Raw genomic sequence first — 20,028 nt, 5'->3', positions numbered from 1 at the left:
TGATTTTTCCTCGGTTCACCACCCAGGCTCAAAGGGATCATATGATATTTCATGCCTAGAAACTTCCATGTGCAGCCACAAGCAATTATGGGCTCTGGCATAGTTGAATAAGTTGTGTGAGCTCTTGAAGAGGTGGATTAGCAGAAGTAGGGGAAAGTAGGTGTACCGGTCTACCCAGAGTAGAGAGTTAATGCTTCAGGAAGACTATGTCTTGATTTTCCGATCATGGATGCGGTCGAGTCTTGTGGGGAAAAGTGCGCAACCTCTGCAGAGTGTATAAACTAATCATGATTAGCCGTGTCCCCGGTTATGGATATCTTGAGTATCTAGAAGTGGACATTATTGTTGATCTCATCACTTATTAATTAATGAATTGGGTTTAATGATGATACTTGATTAATGTTGGGATTTGAGTTGGAGGAACCTTCTCAAATATTGGTATAACTCTGTAGTAAATAAAATTTATTCCTTTGTTGTAGAGAAAAATTATCTTTATGGAAAACATTAAACTTAGAGCCTCCACTACAAAAAAAGACACATCCGTGAAATTTTGGGCCAAACAAATTTTTTTTCTGTCATACATATGACACTTCTATGACGATAATTGTGACAAAACCCGTTATCATCATAGATGTGGTGGGCTCCTACTTCTATGACAAAAAATCATGACAGAAAATGGGCTTTTCGTCCTAGGCGGGCCGGAGACGCAGCTGCATGACATTCTTTGGGCCGTCCATAACAGAAAAAATCGTGGTAGAAGCGAGGGGGAGGAAAATTTTGGGGAGTTGCCGGTTACGGTGGGAGGTCGGGGGCCGAGCCATGCACGTTTCTCTCGTATGTACGCGTGTGTGTGCGAGGCGTTGGCTCTAACTGAAGCCGAGCGAGGCGTTGGGCTCTAACTGAACCCGAGCGATTGCACTACAGGCTACGCGTTATTGAACCCGAGCGATTGATCGATGGCTGTTAACTGAACCCGATGGAGCGATTCCTTCGTTGCCGCTACTAATTGAAGCCGATCGATGCGGCCTATGGGATGAACAGTGAGCGTTGCGGGGGGGGGGGGGGGGGTTGGATGAACAGTGAACGGTGGCGTTGCCTCTGGATGAACAGGAACTCGTGGTGTGGAGGGCTGGATGAACAGTAGACGGTGGAGGGGTGGCCGTAGAGGGGTGGTTGAACAGGACCCAGTGGTTGTGGAGGGCTGGATGAACAGTAGACGGTGGAGGGGTGCCCGTGGAGGGGTGGTTGAACAGTAGCCGGTGGAGTAGCGCGTGGTGGAGGCTGGATGAACAGGAGCCCGTGGAGGCTGGAGGAGGTCGACGGTAGCCCGTGGAGGCTGGAGGAGGTCGACGGTGGATATGAACAGTATCCCGTGGAGTCCTGTTTTGCGGTATGCCACACCCCTCCTGATGAACAGGACCCCCGTTTCGACCGTAGGAGGCCCGTTTTGTCCGTTTTGCGGTACGCCACACCCCTCCCGATCAACAGGACCCCCATTTCGACCGTAGGAGGTCCGTTTCGTCCGTTTTGCGGTACGCCACACCCCTCCCGATCAACAGGACCCCCGTTTCGAATGTAGGAGGTCTGTTTCCTCCGTTTTGCGGTACGCCACACCCCTCCTGATCAACAAGACCCCGTTACGAATGTAGGAGGTTTGTTTCCTTTGTTCTACGATACGCCAGGCCTCGTTTCCATCGCCTGTTCCGTCCAAGCCCTCCCGATGAACACGACCACGCATTCCGTTCCGACCCAGCCGGTTCGCTCCCCATGAACACGACGACGATGCTGTTTCTCCGTTCCGACCCAACCATGTACGTATGCGCGAGTAGGCGTTCGAGACCCTGCCCGTATGTACGTACGTGGTCATATTTTCTTTCTTGCACCCTCGCCGATGTACGTACGTGTACATGCTACGTGCGCGCCTCTACTACGACAAGTGCGCGCCTCTACATCTACGACACGTGCGCGCCTCTACATCGACCAGTATGTACATACACGTTCGCGACCAGAATGACAATGCTACGTACGCTTCGGCCAGGTGGATCCCGACTGTCAGGCACTTCCTTGCGTGCGAAGATGTAGCTGGTGGGTCCCAGCAGTCAGGGGGTCGAATCATTTTTTTTTCCCGGACGCACTTCCTTGCATGCGAAGGTGTAGCTGGTGGGTCCCAGCAGTCAGGGGGGAAACGTTTTTTTCACGAAATATGGTGGCCCGTCCGGTGGGTCCCCGTTGTCAGGTGCAGGAATAATTATTTTGCGCGTAATAAGGAGGCACTTCCTTGCTGCGGCCGTGGACCCAGCTGTCAACCTCTCCACGTACAGTCCACGTCCGATGGAAGCCGTTCCTTGACCACGTTGACCACGCAGCGCCGAGAGCACCAGGGCGGTGGACGACGGCGAGGCCTAGGAAGGGGACGATGCGGGGCCGGGGAAGACGCGGCAGTGGATGCCCACGCATAGAGGAGTACGAGGGTTCACTGGTTCGCTGCGGTGTGAGGCTGGCGTCGCTGCAGAATAACAGGGGGTGTGGGTGAGTAGAGGGATGGCCTGGCCAGCGGTGGGAGTAGTACGAGGCGGTGAGGCCTCCGCCGCATCGCAACTGGCCATGGGAGGCAGGAGCACGAGGCACGACCGACGCTGGTTTGGGCGGCTGGAGCAAGAAGACCACAGGTTGAAGAAGCACTACGGCTGTTGGATGGACATCGTACGGTCATTGGAGCTAGAATCGTGCATATTGACTAAGTTGACAAAGCCCTCCATCCCCGTCAACTTAGTAGGCCCACAAGTCAGCCTGCCACTATACTGGGTCCTAGCTAATAGGGGGAGCATTCATTTTTTTGTGCGTAATAAGGAGGCACTTCCTTGCGTGCGAAGATATAGCTGGTGGGTCTGAGCTGTCAACGGCGGTAACGTTTTTTTCATGAAATACTGAGGCCCTTTCGGTGGGTCCCCGATGTCAGGTGGAGGAATCATTATTTTGCGTGTAATAAGGAGGCATTTCCTTGTGTGTGGCCGTGGACCCAGCTGTCGGCCTCTCCACGTACAGTCCACTTCAGATGCATATCGGTCGTTGACCACGTTGACCAGGCCGCGCCGAGAGCACCAGGGCGGTGGAGGACAGCGAGGCCTAGGAAGGGAGCGACACGGAGGCAGGGAAGACTCCGCAGTTGTTTCCCACACGGAGGGGAGTACGACTGAACGAGGGTTTACTGGTTCGTCTGCCGTCGCCGGAGAATAACAGCAGGTGTGGGTGAGTAGAGGGATGGCTAGGCTAGCGATGGGAGTACGGTGGGGCGGTGAGGCCTGCGCAGCAGCACAGCCGGCCGCGGGGAGGAGGGAGCAGGCAGTCCCGCTGGCGCTTGTATGAGCGGCTGGAGCAGGAAGAGCAGAGATTGAAGAAGCACGGCGGCCGTTGGATGGCCATCTAACAGTCACTGCTTGTGCGTCAACCTTTTTTTAGGAAAGCCTCAAATCTGTGGAAAACAACATACAATTCATCTCCCATTATTTCTAATAATTTATAGCCAATTTGCTAATTCTTAAGGTTTTTTTGGAGCCCATATTCTTTTTGTTAGCATTACAGCCCATATTGTGGCCACGGTTAAAAAATTATACGAAATTTTGCATATTTCGGTGCGGTCCAAACTGTTTTTAATCCTAGAATTTCGACTCACATTCAAACTGATTTTAAAAATAAATGTATACCAATATAAAATCCAACAAATTCTCCACGCATAAAAATTATTGTAATTTAAAATCTCGAGATGAAAAAAAGATATTTGAAACTAATTGCCGGTTTGATGTGTTTTAAAAACGTACAACCCATTTCTCATTACTAATAGGCCATTTTTTCGGCCAGCCAAATGAAGCTATCCTCGTCTTGAAAGATTTGCAGCCCAACAGGCCTGACAAAGCGACTTACTTGGCAAATCACAAAAAAACAGATAAAGTACAACATCTAGACCTTCCTGGCACGCTTGATCAGGACGCTGCGGCTGTCCGTGTACTCGTCGGTTACGGGAAGCAGACATGCCCTCATGTCCAAGATCTGCCTGTACATGCCGTAGCATGTGTATGCGTCCTTGGCCGCGTAGGTTATGTAGGCTAGATTCAGAGGTACCTCCCACGTGTTCAGGTCGTCTTCTTTCATGTTGGCGTATCAGGGGTCGATGATGGTCTCAGCGAGGTCAACCACGGAGTCCTTCTCCTGCCCGTTCCTGATGATCTTGCATTGCTTCTGGATGTCGACAAGCTTGTTGCACCAGATGGCCGAATCGTCACGTTCTTCCTTCTCTCCACCGTAGTGAAGGTGCAGTCGGCGCTGCCGATGAAACAGGTGAATGCTCCAGAACATGGTGCAGCCATAGGACTGAGGCGAGGCAGAGCTTCACCGAATCCGTATTGTTGGTGTACATCACATTCAACTTGGTGCATCCATAGGACTGAACAACAAACTAACTCCTTGCTGAAGTCCATATCCAGCAGGCTCACCCCTCGGATCGCCAATGGAGTCTCTTCGAGTGAACGAGTGTGTAGGCGGCGGCAGCAGTTCATTTTTCAGCTCTTGGGGAACTGGATTCCATGGTAAGCTGAGTGTGTACATGCGACAACAGTTACTACCCCTCCCTCGTCCACTGCACGCCCGACAGAAGATGCACCCTCGGCGCATTCAAACGCCTCCATTAAGAAACCTACTCCGGAGACACGTCGGTTCACGAGCGGGTCTGTATTGGTACTGTAATAACAGGAGTTAGTGGTCACTTTACTTAAATTTAATTAGCTTTAATAGAAATTTATACTTAAAACAAGCAATGCATTGGCTCGTTCTATCAGTGCCACGGGATCAACATGCACAACAATTAGAATTATTATTCTCAGGACGCACACGATCAGCACATTTGTCGCACTTTCACAAAGATAATACTAACCAAGTTTGAACTGTTTGTTATGGTTGTTGTGCTCTGCATCATCATGTCGTGTTTCCCAGCTTGCAAGATTCAGAACCAACAAATAAGATCCAAATAATAAGTACAACAAAGATGCCTACACGTCTCATTGATTCCTAGCTTGCAAGATTCAGAACCAACAAATAACATTCAAATAATAAGTACAACAAAGATGCCTACATATCTCACTGATTCCCAGCTTGCAAGATTCAGAACCAACCCATTAGAGCCTTTTGATAAAGTGAATATTGGGATTAAATCCATCTTGGCTAGCCATGTCATACAATCGAAGAACTTGGTGAATGCTCTTGGCCGTCACAACATCTATAGTAGAGTATTCCTGTTTGCACAGCATGTTTGCATAGCACAAACAAGGAGACAGGAGAGCATGATTTCGCTTTAGTTGAACCATTTTGTGCAGTTCCACCAAAATTGAGAGATGTTGCTCTTGACCGTCACAACATCTGTAGTAGAGTATTCCTGTTTGCACAGCATGTTTGCATAGCACAAACAAGGAGACAGGAGAGCATGGTTTCACTTTAGTTTAACCATTTTGTGCAGTTCCACCAAAACTGAGAGATGTTGCCCACGTGACATTTTAGTTGAACTGCACAAGACACTCATTCCAAAAAAAGTGTTTTGTGCAGTTCACCAAAAGGTCACAATAGCAACAAGGTGAAATGGATATCCCTATCTGCACAAAATGATAGAAAGTAAACAGTTGCTGGTCAATAAGAATATACGAAACATATACAAAATGAAAAGAAGCATCTTAATTATGTTCATGGCAATCATGCAAGGACAGTAGAAATTTTAAAACGTCAGCAATGCTTCATGTTACCAGAAGCATTATGATCAACAATGAGATTCCTTAGATAGGGATTACTTTAATTGTGGCATTGCTTGTTTACCAGACACAGTAAATCAACAACATCTAAAGAGTTGGTTTAAGGGCATGGGACCGTGGGGATACCAGGACACTCAGCAGCGTAAAGGAGCAACTTACTTATCATACTGGGGAAAACAGCAGGAGTGCCATTTGTAACATAGTTTAATTGCATCTTACCACTTGAGGCATTAGATTAACAATAACACTGGTTAGACATGTCCCTAAGGTAACAGTGTGATCGCTTCATTTTACATGCGCCCGTACAGCAAAAGGTTGGTTTACCTGCAAAAAAACAGCAAAAGGTTGGTATAAGGACATGCGACAGTGGACGCATCAGTAGAATGTACCTACAAGGAGGCATAAAGTGGTGATGCCGAGCTTGTTCACGCTATGTGAGGGCAGCAAACCTAATCTTGGAGACCTTTTACTATGTGAGGGCAGCAAATCTAATCCTGGAGGCCTTTTACTATGTGAGGGCAGCAAATCTAATCCTGAGACCTTTTACTATGTGAGGGCAGCAAATCTAATCCTGAGACCTTTTACTATGTCAGGGCAGCAAATCTAATCCTGAGACCTTTTACCATGTCAGGGAAGCAAATCTAATCATGAGACCTTTTACTATGTGAGGGCAGAAAATCTAATCCTGGAGACCTTTTACTATGTGATGGCAGCAAATCTAATCCTGGACATACTCTATTGACTTGTCCATCAGCCGCCACTTTCTATCTTTTTTTCAACCAATAATAGATCTATTCCTTATCCAGTTTGTACTGCGTTTTCCCATTATTTCCCTTTTTAACCAAGAGACCGGTTGGGTATCTGGTCTCTACTACTTTCACCATATTATTTCCTCTTTGAATCAAGTCCTAGATTCAAGCTAAAACTTTCCCCCCTTTCTTTGTCATTTGAACAAAGCCCTAGATTCGAATGCATGAAGTAGCTTTATTACCTCTAATAATACTAAAAAATTAGGTGGCTTTGGAAGAGCTGATGGGAGTAGAAAAAGATGTACATGCAGACACGTGGGGAGCTGGGGCAGTAGAGCAAGGCCACTTTCGAAGAACTTATACCTGAGGATCACCGGGATGTCGGCGGCGGCAGGTCGCATCTGTGGACAATAAGGCAGGGAGGAAGAAGGATCGGAGGACCTCCCGAGCCGGCGCTGTGTCGGAGAGAACGACACGGGCAGAGGATCGGGCCCCTCCGACAGTTGTGGGTTTCCTCCCCCGGCGGTGATGACCGCGTGATCGATGCGCCTTTTAGTCCTCTACACACACCGGCCGAAGGGATCCGGCCGGATCTGTGACTAGCGGTGAGCAGAGAGAAAATGTTGCTACCGCTGTATTGTTTATATCTGCAGAGGATCAGAGAATGAAGAGATCAACCCTAGTAAAGGAAGCGCTCAGGCCCCTGCGTCCATATATAGTGGAGTGATTATCTTTTTTCTCTCCACAACAAGCGTTTCAATTTGTGTACGTGGCATTAAAGAAAAGAAACTCTCTATTTAAGGTGACTACTCTACGACTCCTACTTACTACTACAGTACTACCTCCTTCCTGGTTTATAGGTCCCTTTTATAGTTTGTGCCAAATTTTGACTAAAGATTTAACTAACAAACTATTAATGCATGTCAGGAAAAATTATCTCATTGGATTCGTATTTGAACATAGTTTTGAAAAATATAATGTTTGGTGACATGCGTGAACATTTTCTTAGTTTAATCTATGGTCAAAATTTGGCACGAAATACAATGGGGACCAATAAACCCGGACAAAGGTAGTATTGTTCACTTGTGCTCCCCGCCCCTCCATTCATTGAACAACCCCACGGGTGAATAAACATACAGTAAGTACTGTATTTATATAGAACGAACAAGCTCGAACTATTTTCGCGTAGTTAAAAGTTGAGGGCGGGGCTTTTCCCGGGCAGTACGCGCGGCAGTTTTCGGGTAGGCGGTTTGACAGAGAGGCAAGGAGGGTGAGCGAGTGGGGCTGTGCGATTTGACGGCACGTTACTTCTGGAAAGACTTGTGATATGACCACTCACTATAGTCATGAATTACTGGCGCTCAGACCGGGGTGATGCCCCCCTTCCGTTCTGCACTCTAATCTGGTGCATGACACGTCGACCCGGATGCTGGCTCTCCCACATGTCGGAGTAGTAAGAAGGAGCAAAGAATGATGCGGTATATACTAGTACTATACTACTCCCTCCGTTCCTAAATATAAGTCTTTGGAGAGATTGCACTATGGACCACATATGGAGAAAAATGAGTGAATCTACACATAAAATGCATCTATATACATCCGTATGTGGTCCACAGTGAAGTATCTACGAAGACTTATATTTAGGAACGGAGGGGGTACTAGTCAGGTCGGAGGAGTGCGAACCACGGCAGCCTAGTGAACCAGCCGTGCGAACCACGGTAGCCCAGTGAACCAGCAGTAGAAAACAATAATGTGGTGATATGGCCATAAAAAACAATGTGCTACGGTCCACACTGTAGCATGTACAGTAACACTCCTCTTTGTTTGGATCCCTGAGTTAGAGCTAGTTTGGGTTGAAATGGCCTCAAATTATCGAAACAAGAGGGGTTAGTTTGAGCTAGTTTGCTCTAACCCAGCTAAAAAAACTAGCCCGGTGGAGAGGTTCTAATTGGGTTAGTTATCTTGGGCCCACTAAAAGAGAACCAAAAAAAACTCACCTGCCCACACCAGATCTCTCCCCTAAAAAAAATCTCACCTGCCCTCACCAGAGCACTCCCCCCCCTCGCACGACTCCTCTCTGTTCCCCATAGGCCCGCCCGCCCAAGCGCCGCTCGCCCTCTCTCTCCTCCGGCCGCCCTCTCCTTCCGACCTCCGCCGCCCTACTCCGGCCACCCTCTCCCTCCGACCTTCAAAGGTCGCCCCTCTCCCCCTTCACTAGTCACTTTTCTCCCTCTGTCGTGCGCGGCAGTGGCGCATCTACCAGGGAGGTCGCGAGAGGGGTGAGTTTGTTCGTTCCTTCTCTGTCTCACGGCCATATCATTGATCTTGCTTCCTCTAGCGCTAATTCTGATTTGGAAAAGTAGATCCTGATCAAACTTGCTATAGATTTGTGGTGCACACATGGAATTGTTTGATGCTGCTTGAGGAGGTAATAAATCTTTCTAGAAGCCCAAAGATTCATGTCACCTTCCTAGGTATTTCAATTTCAGGCTTGCATTATTTGTAGAGACCCAAAGATTCAGTTCACCTTTCTTGGTATTTCAATTTCATGCTTGCATTGTTTCTAGAGGCCCAAAGATTCAGTTCACCTTTCTAGGTATTTGAGTTTCAGGCTTGCATTATTTCTAGAGGCCTAAAGATTCCATTCAACTTTCTAGGTATTTCAGTTTCAGGCTTGCATTATTTCTAGAGGCCCAAAGATTCAGTTCACCTTTCTAGGTATTTCAGTTTCAGGCTTGCATTATTTCTAGAGGCCCAAAGATTCAGTTCACCTTTCTAGGTATTTAAGTTTCAGGCTTGCATTATTTCTAGAGGCCCAAAGATTCAGTTCACCTTTCTAGGTATTTCAGTTTCAGGCTTGCATTATTTCTAGAGGCCCAAAGATTCAGTTCACCTTTCTAGGTATTTTAGTTACAGGCTTGCATTATTTATAGAGGCCCAAAGATTAAGTTCCCAGTCGGCGGCAAGCGGCCCTGCTACCCATGCCGGTGTCGACCTCAACTCGCAAGGGCCGGCGTCGGAGGGGTTCCCGGGGCTTGGGCTCTACAGAGCCTTCCTCCAGAGCAACGATGGCGAGCTCCTCCCTCGGTGCGTGAGGGGCTCCGGGCTCCCTCCCTATCGTGAACAACTTCCGTGATGAGTTAGCTCATTCTTTGTTTCATGAAGTGTTTTTTTATTTTGTGAAGCTTGATTGACGACTTGTATGTTTAAGTGGGATATCTCATTTGTATGGACAAAGTAAAAATTATCATGTTTTGCATGCTTGATTGTATAGATGGTTCGTTTATGTCAATTGTGAGCGGGAGGAGGCCACAGAAGAGCCGGCCACACCAAGAGGGTGCTTGGATCCAAGGGACTTATTTTAGTCTGACTAAAAATAGGGTCCAAAGTAGTCAAATGATTGAGATAGAGCATTTATTGTCAATCTAACCCTGCCATCCATACACCTCTTTGGTTTAGAGTTAGTTCAGGGTTAGAATCTAACTCTAACCTCTAACTGAGTTAGAGTTCTCCTCGTCTCAGTTCATCGCCATCATACTTTCCCCATTCCTGTGTTTTTAGTATCCTGCGAATCAAAGAGGCCCTTTTTTTGGGAAAAATCAAAGAGGCCCTTAGACTGGTTTAGGTCCGGTCATTTTTTATAAATGAGTTATGCCCAAAATTTAATGAACGTGCTCCGGTTTCCACGAAAATAATCCGGTTTCATGTAGTAATTCATTGATTTATTTATTCTTCTGCGGGGGGTTTGCATGTAATTCGTGAGGTCTGCAGTGTAAAGTACCCTGGCATATGCTCCGAGTCGTGCATGCACTACGACCCAGATGCTCTATGTCCCACATGTCGGCGAATGGGAGCACGTGGAAATAGCCTAGGAGTACATATAGGAGGATAAATGCATGAAAAATATGTACTGTGAAGCGTAGCCGCGGTTCGAAAAGTAGACATAAAGTGATGACAGCTATAGGTCGCACGCACCCAACTAGTGGTACTAGACATACGACTAATTTTTCCCTCAAAAAAAAAGAGGCACGAGTGCTCAGTACTCCTATTCTATAAACATGAGTCCCATCTAACAACAGCGTCCGTGCTACAGCTAGCCCTTCTCCCTCGTTTCTCTCTTATAACTCTAAACTCGGCCGACACCCGGTGGGTGGGGTGGGTTTGCTCAACTGCGGCCCCACCTCACGGTGAAAACGTTACGACTGGAATAAAAATGGAATACAGCATACAAATGTATGAAGACATACAAATGTATGAAGACAGCATACAAATGTATGAAGACATAGTTTAGAGTGTAGATTCACTCATTTTGCTCCGTATGTAGTAGTCACTTGCTGGAATCTTTAGAAAGAGTTATATTTGGGAACGGAGGGAGTACTATACTAATAAAACATTAAGGCCACGAGGCGATGCAGTGCTGGTTACAGGAGGCAAGAAGAAGAGATGCATCCATCGACGATGTCCACCTCCTCGACTCAGGGCGCCGGCCCACCGAACGGTGCCTAAGTAGCAGCGGCTTTCGTGGCCAGGTCGACGTGCTTCTGAACAATGGCGTCCAAAGATTCCAGCCGCTGGAAGAAGGCCAACGTCTTTCTGTCCTTGCTTGCCTTGTAGTGGCCTATGTAGACGATTTCCTCGTAGACGTGGATGTGCAGGTCGACGGTTTCTTGCATGGCGAGGCGCTGCACGGCGAGCGCGGCCTCGAGGTGCACATTCTTCGTCGTGACCTCCGGCACCTGCAGGGCCACCAGGGCTTGAAAGAGTTCGTCACCATGTAGGCCGATGAGGGTGGCAGGCAATGAGGAGCCTGGGCGCGCGGGCTGGAGCAGTACGGCAAGGTCGTCCGCGCGCTTCTTGACGGCGATGAACTTGCGGATGGAGTTGACCATCATGTTGTCCATGCCAGAGGCGAAGTCGGCGTCGGCGAGGGCTACGATGCATGTGGTCGCCAGCATCGTCTGTAAACGCTGCGCGGTGCGGGGCCGCAGGCCGGCGCCTTGGATGATTTGGCACAGCCGACTGCCGCTCGCGTCCATCGCCTCCATAGGTGCTTGTGGCTTCTGGTCACTTGGTCTAGGATTGGAGTGAGCAGTGTTGCCTAGAGACTTGGGAGTAGATGGATTGGGGTGGTGGGGCGCCTTTATTATATGAAAGTCCAAACTCTATTGCATTCACATCGTGCTGGCTCTAGTCTGCTTCTCCAATTAATTCCCGCTGCATGTAATTGAGGATGCATCATTGACCGTTCAACGTCTCGGGAACTGCTACCCTCTTCCTCCTTGGCATTCAAGCACCTATGGACCCGTCAACGATGAGGTGCCTATGGTGACTTCGTAAATTTCAAGATGATAGTGCCGTGCGTGTGTGCGTTCATAGGGGTGAGTTTATGTGTGTGTATATGAGCACTTGCGTCTGTACTATGTCAAAAAAAATGTAAATGCGTGTCAAAAAGAGACTAGTCAGTATACTCAATATTGTGCACCTCGGAGAGAAAAACGATATAACTAGTACGTATTTATTTACGGTGCAGATTCACTCATTTTGCTCCATATGTACTCCGTCTCGGTGTAGTCTAGTCACTTGTTGAAATCTCTAGAAGGCAAATACTCCTTTCTGGTTTACAGGGCTATACTAGCAAGTAGTTGTACGTACTAGTACAATAGTGGGCTCACATAGCAATTTTGTCTCATGCAAGAGCCTGGCTATATGCGTGCTCCAATGTTCGCAACTGCAACGTTCGGTTTGCGCTTGGCTCTTCGCCTCTTCGAGAAGACGAACAATGATGTTACTACTACTGCTTCTACAGTGTCGAATCCACTGCTGCATGTCCGTCCACCGTGAGCGGGACAGATAGCTTGTTGTATAAGTACTACTACTAAGCAAAAGCCTGTCCTCGTTTGCGAGCAACCGCGTGCATGGGCGAGGGAGAAGGCGTGTAGTAAAATCAAGCTTCTCCTCGTTCTACGAGTTGACGCGACACATCATAGCACTGGCCCCACATGCTTGCCTCTAAACTTGGCTAAAAGACCCGCAGTGTACAATATATTTGCTGCAACCTCTAACATTTACCCACCACAAATTAAAATATATGTGGCCGTATGCATCGTTCTGATGCAGAGGCCGGGGAGTCCCCCCTTTCCAAAAAAAACAAATTAAAATATATATTCCTGTCTTGACCAGATGAGCGTGCAAACTACAATCACCAAGGTGACAGGTAGGGCCAAAAGACTATTTTAATTTAAAAAAAAACTTCGAGACGGCCACATAGCATGGAGCCGACCCCAACGATTTTAAGCTTACAGGCACGGTACACGCTATCTAGACTACTCTACACATGAAACTGCCACACGAGCATCTGGGCTGCGCTTGGGTCTTCGCCTCTTCGGGAAGTCGAACAATGATTGTGTACTACTGCACTGGAGGAGTACTACAGTACACTTCTGGCCATCTGGCATCGATTGAACTGCTACATGTCCATCGCGTGCGGGAGGGAGAGCGTGTAGCGACAACTTCTCCTAGTCTTGCCAGCCACCACACTCATGGGCGAGGGAGGGACGCTCCTGTCTTTGCGTGTATGATAGGTGGGACCGACAGGTGTGTGGCCAACCTGTCATACAGCCAAAGGTAGGTGCAGTTATGTCCGCGAGGGAGAGGATAATCAGACTTCTCGTTGATGTACGAGTTGACGCGACACATCAAAGCACTGCACTCGATATATTTCAATAATTTGCGTTTACCGATGCATTAATTACAATGCATGCATGCATGCTGTGACTCTTCTTTGGATAGTACTTGCATGTGTTGATTTAATGCACCTTGAAGGATGGTTGTGCACGAGGACGGCGAGATCATGCAGACCGAACAGGAACAGGACCCGACGATGGAGCTCTCTAAGGTCTCGATGGACCTCACCGTGCTCCACTACCCCTTGTGCCTCCGCCCCTTGATGCCTCCAGTGTATGAGGTTCGAATACACCTCGTCCGTTTGGCTGATTGAGCAAGGTGCAGGTTTCTTGATTGATGTGTTGTTGGATTGATTTTTGCAGTGCAAGGGAGGGCACCTGGCCTGCGCGGAATGCCGCATCGGGCGCCCCGGGAACCAGTGGAAGAGCCAGAAGTGCGAGCGCGGCGGTGGCTTCGACATGCAGAACATGGCGGTGGACTCTGTCCTTTCGTCGGTGAGGGTGGAGTGCCCGCACGAAGGCTGTGGGCTCTATGTCACTTACCACAAGCTCGCCGGTCACCAGAGCATGTGTCCGCTCGCACCCTTCAAATGCCCCGTGCCCGTCCGCGGCTACGAAGGCCCGCCGCTGGTGCTCTACCACCACATCAGCACCGCGCATCCCATGCTCGTGCACAGGATCCAATATGGCAAGGTGCTACAGCTGCAAGTGCCACTGTCGGAGCCACGGCTCTTGCTGTTCACGGAGGAGGACCGCCGCGCATTTTTCTTGGTCGGTGGCGTGCTCGACATCGGCGCGCCTATCGCCGTGTCAGTCATCTACATCAATGTGGGGGCGTCCCCACTGCCGCACTACTTGGCCAAGCTGTGGGAGAACGGCCCGCCGGGGGAGCCCAAAGGCACGACCGACGCTGTCAAGGTTGAAATGGAGGTGACAAGCAGCAAGGATCCCAGTGACGTCGACGTGCAGGAGCTGACCTTCTTGACAGTTCCGCCCAAGCTGCTGGCCGGGGCTAAGCTTGTGTCCCTCCACATTCAGATTGACAAGCTCACGTCCTAAATGTTTCGACAGTGCCTTCTGTTTATGTTAGTAATATGCTAATATAGGGATTACCTTGGTCTACTTTAGCTTAAGAAATGGTAGGTTTTGGTGGCTCCGCAGCAATTACTTCGACATCAGATCAGTAATTTCCAACAGTCGAATGGATATTTTGTGTGTGTTGGATATAAAGTTCCTTTGGGTAAGAAGTACTACTTGTCATCAAAATGGATAAAAGGAGATGTATGTAGATGTATTTTAGTTCTAGACACGTCCCTTTTTATCCATTTTGATGACAAGCACTCCCTCCGTTCCACAATACATGCCTTCCATTTGTCAAAATATAGATGTATCTAGACATGTTTTAGTATATAGGTACATCCATGATAGAGCCAATCGGATGGTTGAGAACACTACAATTCGTAGCTACAGATGCGTGTGTGACTCCCAGATGTAGAGGCCGAGGGTCATCATCCTCCTTTTCAAGAAAAAACAGACGCGTGTGTGAGAGGACGAGTGCGTGCGTGCACCTCTTCTCTTCCTGTATAACGTACTACTAAACTCAGAGTACAAGTTTTTGTGGGTGGCAGGATGGTGCGTGCGAGAAGTCCCGAGAGATAGGTTTAATGCGTCTAAAAAAGGACTAGCCTAGAGCTCGCCACGCGGCTATTCCTGTCGAACGCCCCATTAACCGTAAGATATGTATACGACGGTGCCAGTTATTGCATGTACACAGCAGTACTCCCTCCTTTCCGGTTTATGGTGAGTGGTGGAATATTTTTTGTAGTTTGCAAAAGCAACTAATTAATGCTCTTGTTTTTCTCAAAAAATTATGTTTATCAATGCATTAATTGCAATGCATGCATGCATAAAGTACATGCAATGGTCAATTTTCTCTTAATACTTGCATACAATGATTTAATGCACCTTGGAATCTGAACATGTGTTGGGGAACAACCAAATTGAGCTTTATAAAATGGAGAACTAAAATTTTGAGATAAGCCCTATAAAACCGGAAAGGAGGGAGTAGAAAAAGAAGTACTCCATCCGGGAATAGTGTCGCATTTCGAAACTAGAACCGTCAATAAATTTTGAGCTTGCGTCTCGTCAAATTCCAAATTACTCCACGCTATATTGAATTGCAAACCTGTTCACACTGATCACAACCTAAACGGTTTCCCACTTAGGAGCGTATTAGTACCATGCTAGTATATTGAATTCCAAACCTATTCACACCGATCACAACCTAAACGGTTTCCCACTTAGGAGCGTATTAGTACTCGGTTATAAATACTAGTATGCCAAGATGACTGCACATTCCTCCTCAACTCCTCATCCACAAAAACAAACAAGTCATTCAGCATCCTTCCCTTGCGTCTGCCATGGCCAGCGTGAGTTCTGGGTCGAGAGATTGCTACCAGGGAGAGGCGAGCATGGAAGCAAAAGCACGAGAGATGTCCCGCCTCGCTGCGAGAGCAGCCGACATGTCCCGCCGCGTGGAAGTAGCAGCACCAAGGTCCCACCGCGCCGCTGAGGCAGCACGGAGGTCCCGCCACGGCGTCGATGCAACAGACTGGTCCGGCCGCATCGCGGAAGCAGCAGAGATGTCCCGCCGCGCCACGAATGCAGCAGAGATGTCCCGCCGCGCCGCGGTGGCCCGAGAAAATTTCTCGCGGGCAGGCGACGACTGTTACAGGCGCATGCATGCGATCGTCCATAGCCAGATGGATCAGATCTCCGGCTTGGCGAGGTTGCAGGACGACGTGAAAGCCTCGTTTGAACAGGCTACCAGCGTCATCCAGCAACTAAGGGAGGGCAATGAGAGGCTCCAGGCCGAGCGTGACCTGCTGAGGGAGAAGATCGTCCGAAGTGTAGACCAGTAGGAGGAGACCAGTGCCTTGTTGAAGAGGACCGGTGTCATCGTCAAGAAACTTATGGACGAGAATGACATGCTCCACAACGAGCGCCAAAGGCTGGTGGAGGAATCCGTGGATGTTCTCAAGCAGCGTCTTGAGGACATGAAAGAGCTCATCGCCGCTCGCCGCAGAGACTAGTTCCCGCGGCCTGCAGCAACGCATCAAGAAAGTAGAGATTGGTGAACCAGATCCTTGTCTTCCTTCTTCTTTTTCCCTTGTGTATTTCGAGCATAGCCGCATGTGGCTTTTTTGATTATCTTTCTAATTATGTAAGACAATTAATCGTCCTTATATTTTTTTGTGGAAGATCAATGTTGCGAGGCTGGAATGAAGAAAACTCTTGCTGTGGCGACCCTGGCGTTGCTGTTCTTCTAGTTGCTGCTAGGCTTCCTTCAGTTTCCTGGTTTCTTTAGATGTAATAATCGGTTTAGGATGTCGATTGTGCCGTCGGTTGTGAAATGTTGGGTTCTAGCGCGGATGTTTGGTCTTTGTGGGCCTCTTAGGATGTTGCGATTTCAATCTGGTACTTTTAGTCCTTCGTGTTAGGCTGGAGTTGTGCTGAACTTCTTGTGAATTGTGGTGGTTTTCAGTAATGAAAAACGGAAGGGGCAAGCCCTTCTTTGATAAAAAAATCGTCCTTATATATTCATCAGTCTTGCTATAAGTCGCAGTAGATTCTATATAGGTCCGTCCGATCCTACATCAAGATCCATGCTGTCAGATTTTCTTTTTTCTCTCTTAAATCTCAGTCGAGTGAGACATAGCCACGCCATTAAAAAGAGGCTCGGGCGCCATTAATGGAGACCTTGGGAGAGAGGTGGACGGCAGATGGAGGTCAAAGGGCTCTCCTCCCGATAAGCACGCGCAGGGGTCTAATCGCACGCCTCTCGTACTCAAATAGCTACCCTGCAAGGGCGCCTCCTAGCTAATAAAAAATGGGGACGCGTGGTGGCACGTAAATGGTACTAGTAAATAGAACGCCCACGGTTTCAATAATACTTGTGTTTCCGATTGTAACGTGACAACACTTGTTCCAAAATGACTTTGTTGATTGTTAATGTGTGCGCCTTCGCAAATCGGACTGCAAATTTACCACAGCTTGTTGGTGCCATGTCATGGCACCAAGCCATGTTTCATTATTTTCATGCGTGTTTTGGATTTACAGGAATTAAAAAACTAAGTTTCTCAATGTTTCCAACCCAGCCACGATGCCTAGAATTTTGAATTTCATTCCCATTTCTTGCATGGAACCTAGAAATTTACCCGAGGACACACATGTGATTTTTCAACCAACTTTGGTGCACTGGAACATGTGCTCGTATTTCAAATTTGAATTATGCACACAAAGGTGACACATTCCCTCCCAGAACCACGAGCCTTCTTGAGAGAAGCTCTGATTTGCAAGAAGCTTATACCAAAATTTGTTCCTATTCGGCCAATTTTTTTACCACGGCATGGTACTACCATGACATGACACCATGCCAAGTTTCATGATTTTAAAACCAAGTTTCTCAATGTTCTTGACCGAGCCACGATGCCCAGATGTTTGAATCTTATTCTCATTTTTTGCATGGGAGTAGAAATTCACCTGAGGACACAAATGTGATTTTCAACCAACTTTGGTGCACGGGAGCACGTGCTTGTAGTTCAAATTTGAATTATGCACATTAAATGACCAAAAAATAAATTAATGTGTAAATAAGGCCAAACGAAGCCGGAATAATTCCAAAATTTAACAGGGCACTCATGTAGTTCTATGTTGCCTTTGTAAATAAACTCAAGGGGGACAACGTATATCGTTTCACACTCAAAGGTGACACGTTCCCTCTCAGAACCACGAGCCTTCTTGAGAGAAGCTTCGGTTTGCAAGAAGCTTATACCAAAATTTGTTCCTATTCGGCCATTTTTTTACCACAACATGGTAGTACCATGACATGACATCCATGCCAAGTTTCATGATTTTCAGACGTGTTTTGGATTTACAAGAATTTTAAAACAAAGTTTCTCAATGTTCTCGGTCGAGCCACGATGCCCAAATGTTTTAATTTTATTCTCATTTCTTGCATGGGACCTAGAAATTCACCCGTGGACACAAATGTGATTTTTCAACCAACTTTGGTGCAGGAGAGCATGTGCTTGTAGTACAAATTTGATTTATGCACATTAAATGACCAAAAACTCAATTAATGTATAAAAAACGACAAACAAACCCAGAATAATTCCAAAATTTAACATGGCACTAATGTAGTTCTATGTTGCCTTTGTTAAGAAACTCAAGGGCGGGGGGGGGGTGGCACGTTCCCTCTTAGAACCACGAGCTTCCAAATCAGCCCAATTTTTTACCACAACATGTTAGTGCCATGACATGACACCATGCCAAGTTTCATTACATGAATTTAAAATCTAAGTTTCTCGATATTCTCGATAGAGTCATGACGCCCAGATGTTTGAATTTCATTCTCATTTCTTCCATGGGACCTAGAAATTCAACCAAGGACACACATGTGATTTTTCAACCCACTTTGGTGCACCAGAGCATGTGCATGCAATTCATATTTAGATTATGCACATTAAAAGTCCAAAAACTCAATTAATGTATAAAAAGGCCAAATGAACCCGAAATAATTCCAAAATTTAACAGGGCACTCATATAGTTCTATGTTGCCTCTGTAAATAAAATCAGGGGGCAGGCATCGTATATCGTTTCGCACACAAAGGTGACACGTTCCCTCTCGGAACCACGAGGCTTGTTGAGAGAATCTCCGGTTTTGCAAGAGGCTTATACCAAAACTTGTCCCAATTCAGCCAAATATTATACGTATGAAAACAGGGTTTAGATTATCCCGAACATCTCGCTACCTAGACCAATAATGTACTATGATTTGAATTCAACATAAAATGGATACAGATAGTTGAATTGGAGAGCGTATGGTACATGTAGTTCATAGTGAAATATGATTACTGCTATATGCATGTCTTTTTGTTATCAAGATAATATTTAAATTATTGTATAACTTGACAACAATCGTATTCAAATAAGGAAAATTGATTCAAATTTAGTCCATATGGTAGACGACAATATATATGTTCACATGGCGGAGTAAAATGTTCATATATGATGGAAGATCAAAATGTATGACTACATCAATTATAAACCGCATGGTCGCCTAATGACATATTCGAATTCAACATAACGTGGATTCAAAAATTGAAATTCGAGATCATGGCATCTGTAATCATATAAAAAAGGGACATTACTCTTTCTTTGGTGGGAATTGATTTGTTTTTTGTTGTTGTTGAGGGAAGTGCGAATCGATTTGGTACTGTGTAGGGTAATCATGTTCTCCCGATTTGTTTTAAATTTTTCTTGTAGTTTTCTCAATGGCATCTATAGCAATATAGTAAAAGGGGACATGACTCTCTTGTGTCTTGTATGATTTTTTTTACACATTAAGTTTGTTCTGCCGAACAAGGAATCCGCACCTTGTTATCCCAAATTTTTCAAGCTCGAGTATCTTTTGTCTCACCTGCTTTGAAACTCCCGCTTCTTCAACCCGCGCCGCGCCTTGTTCTCCTGAAATTTGGACGCGCGCGAGAACTCCCTCCTCATCCGAAATCGCTCCCACAGCCCAGACACGCAAAATCCCCCTTCTTCCCCTCAGCCGGAAATGAAGCTCCACGTCGCGGTGTCAAAACAGGTGGGGGTACGCTGGTAACTTACCCTACATTTCGGACAAGCGCATCCCTAAGCTTGGCTCTCCCCTCCCCCTTCGCCCCCTCCCCCCCCCATTCGTACACCGAGGCCGCCAAAACCCGCGAAACCCCACGCTCCTCCGTCGGCCTCCTGACC

The sequence above is a fragment of the Triticum aestivum genome, chromosome 3B (genome assembly GCF_018294505.1).
Source record: "Triticum aestivum cultivar Chinese Spring chromosome 3B, IWGSC CS RefSeq v2.1, whole genome shotgun sequence".
Lineage (NCBI taxonomy): Eukaryota > Viridiplantae > Streptophyta > Magnoliopsida > Poales > Poaceae > Triticum > Triticum aestivum.
The sequence above is the reverse complement of the archived record's forward strand: the minus strand, read 5'-3'. Positions refer to the sequence as shown.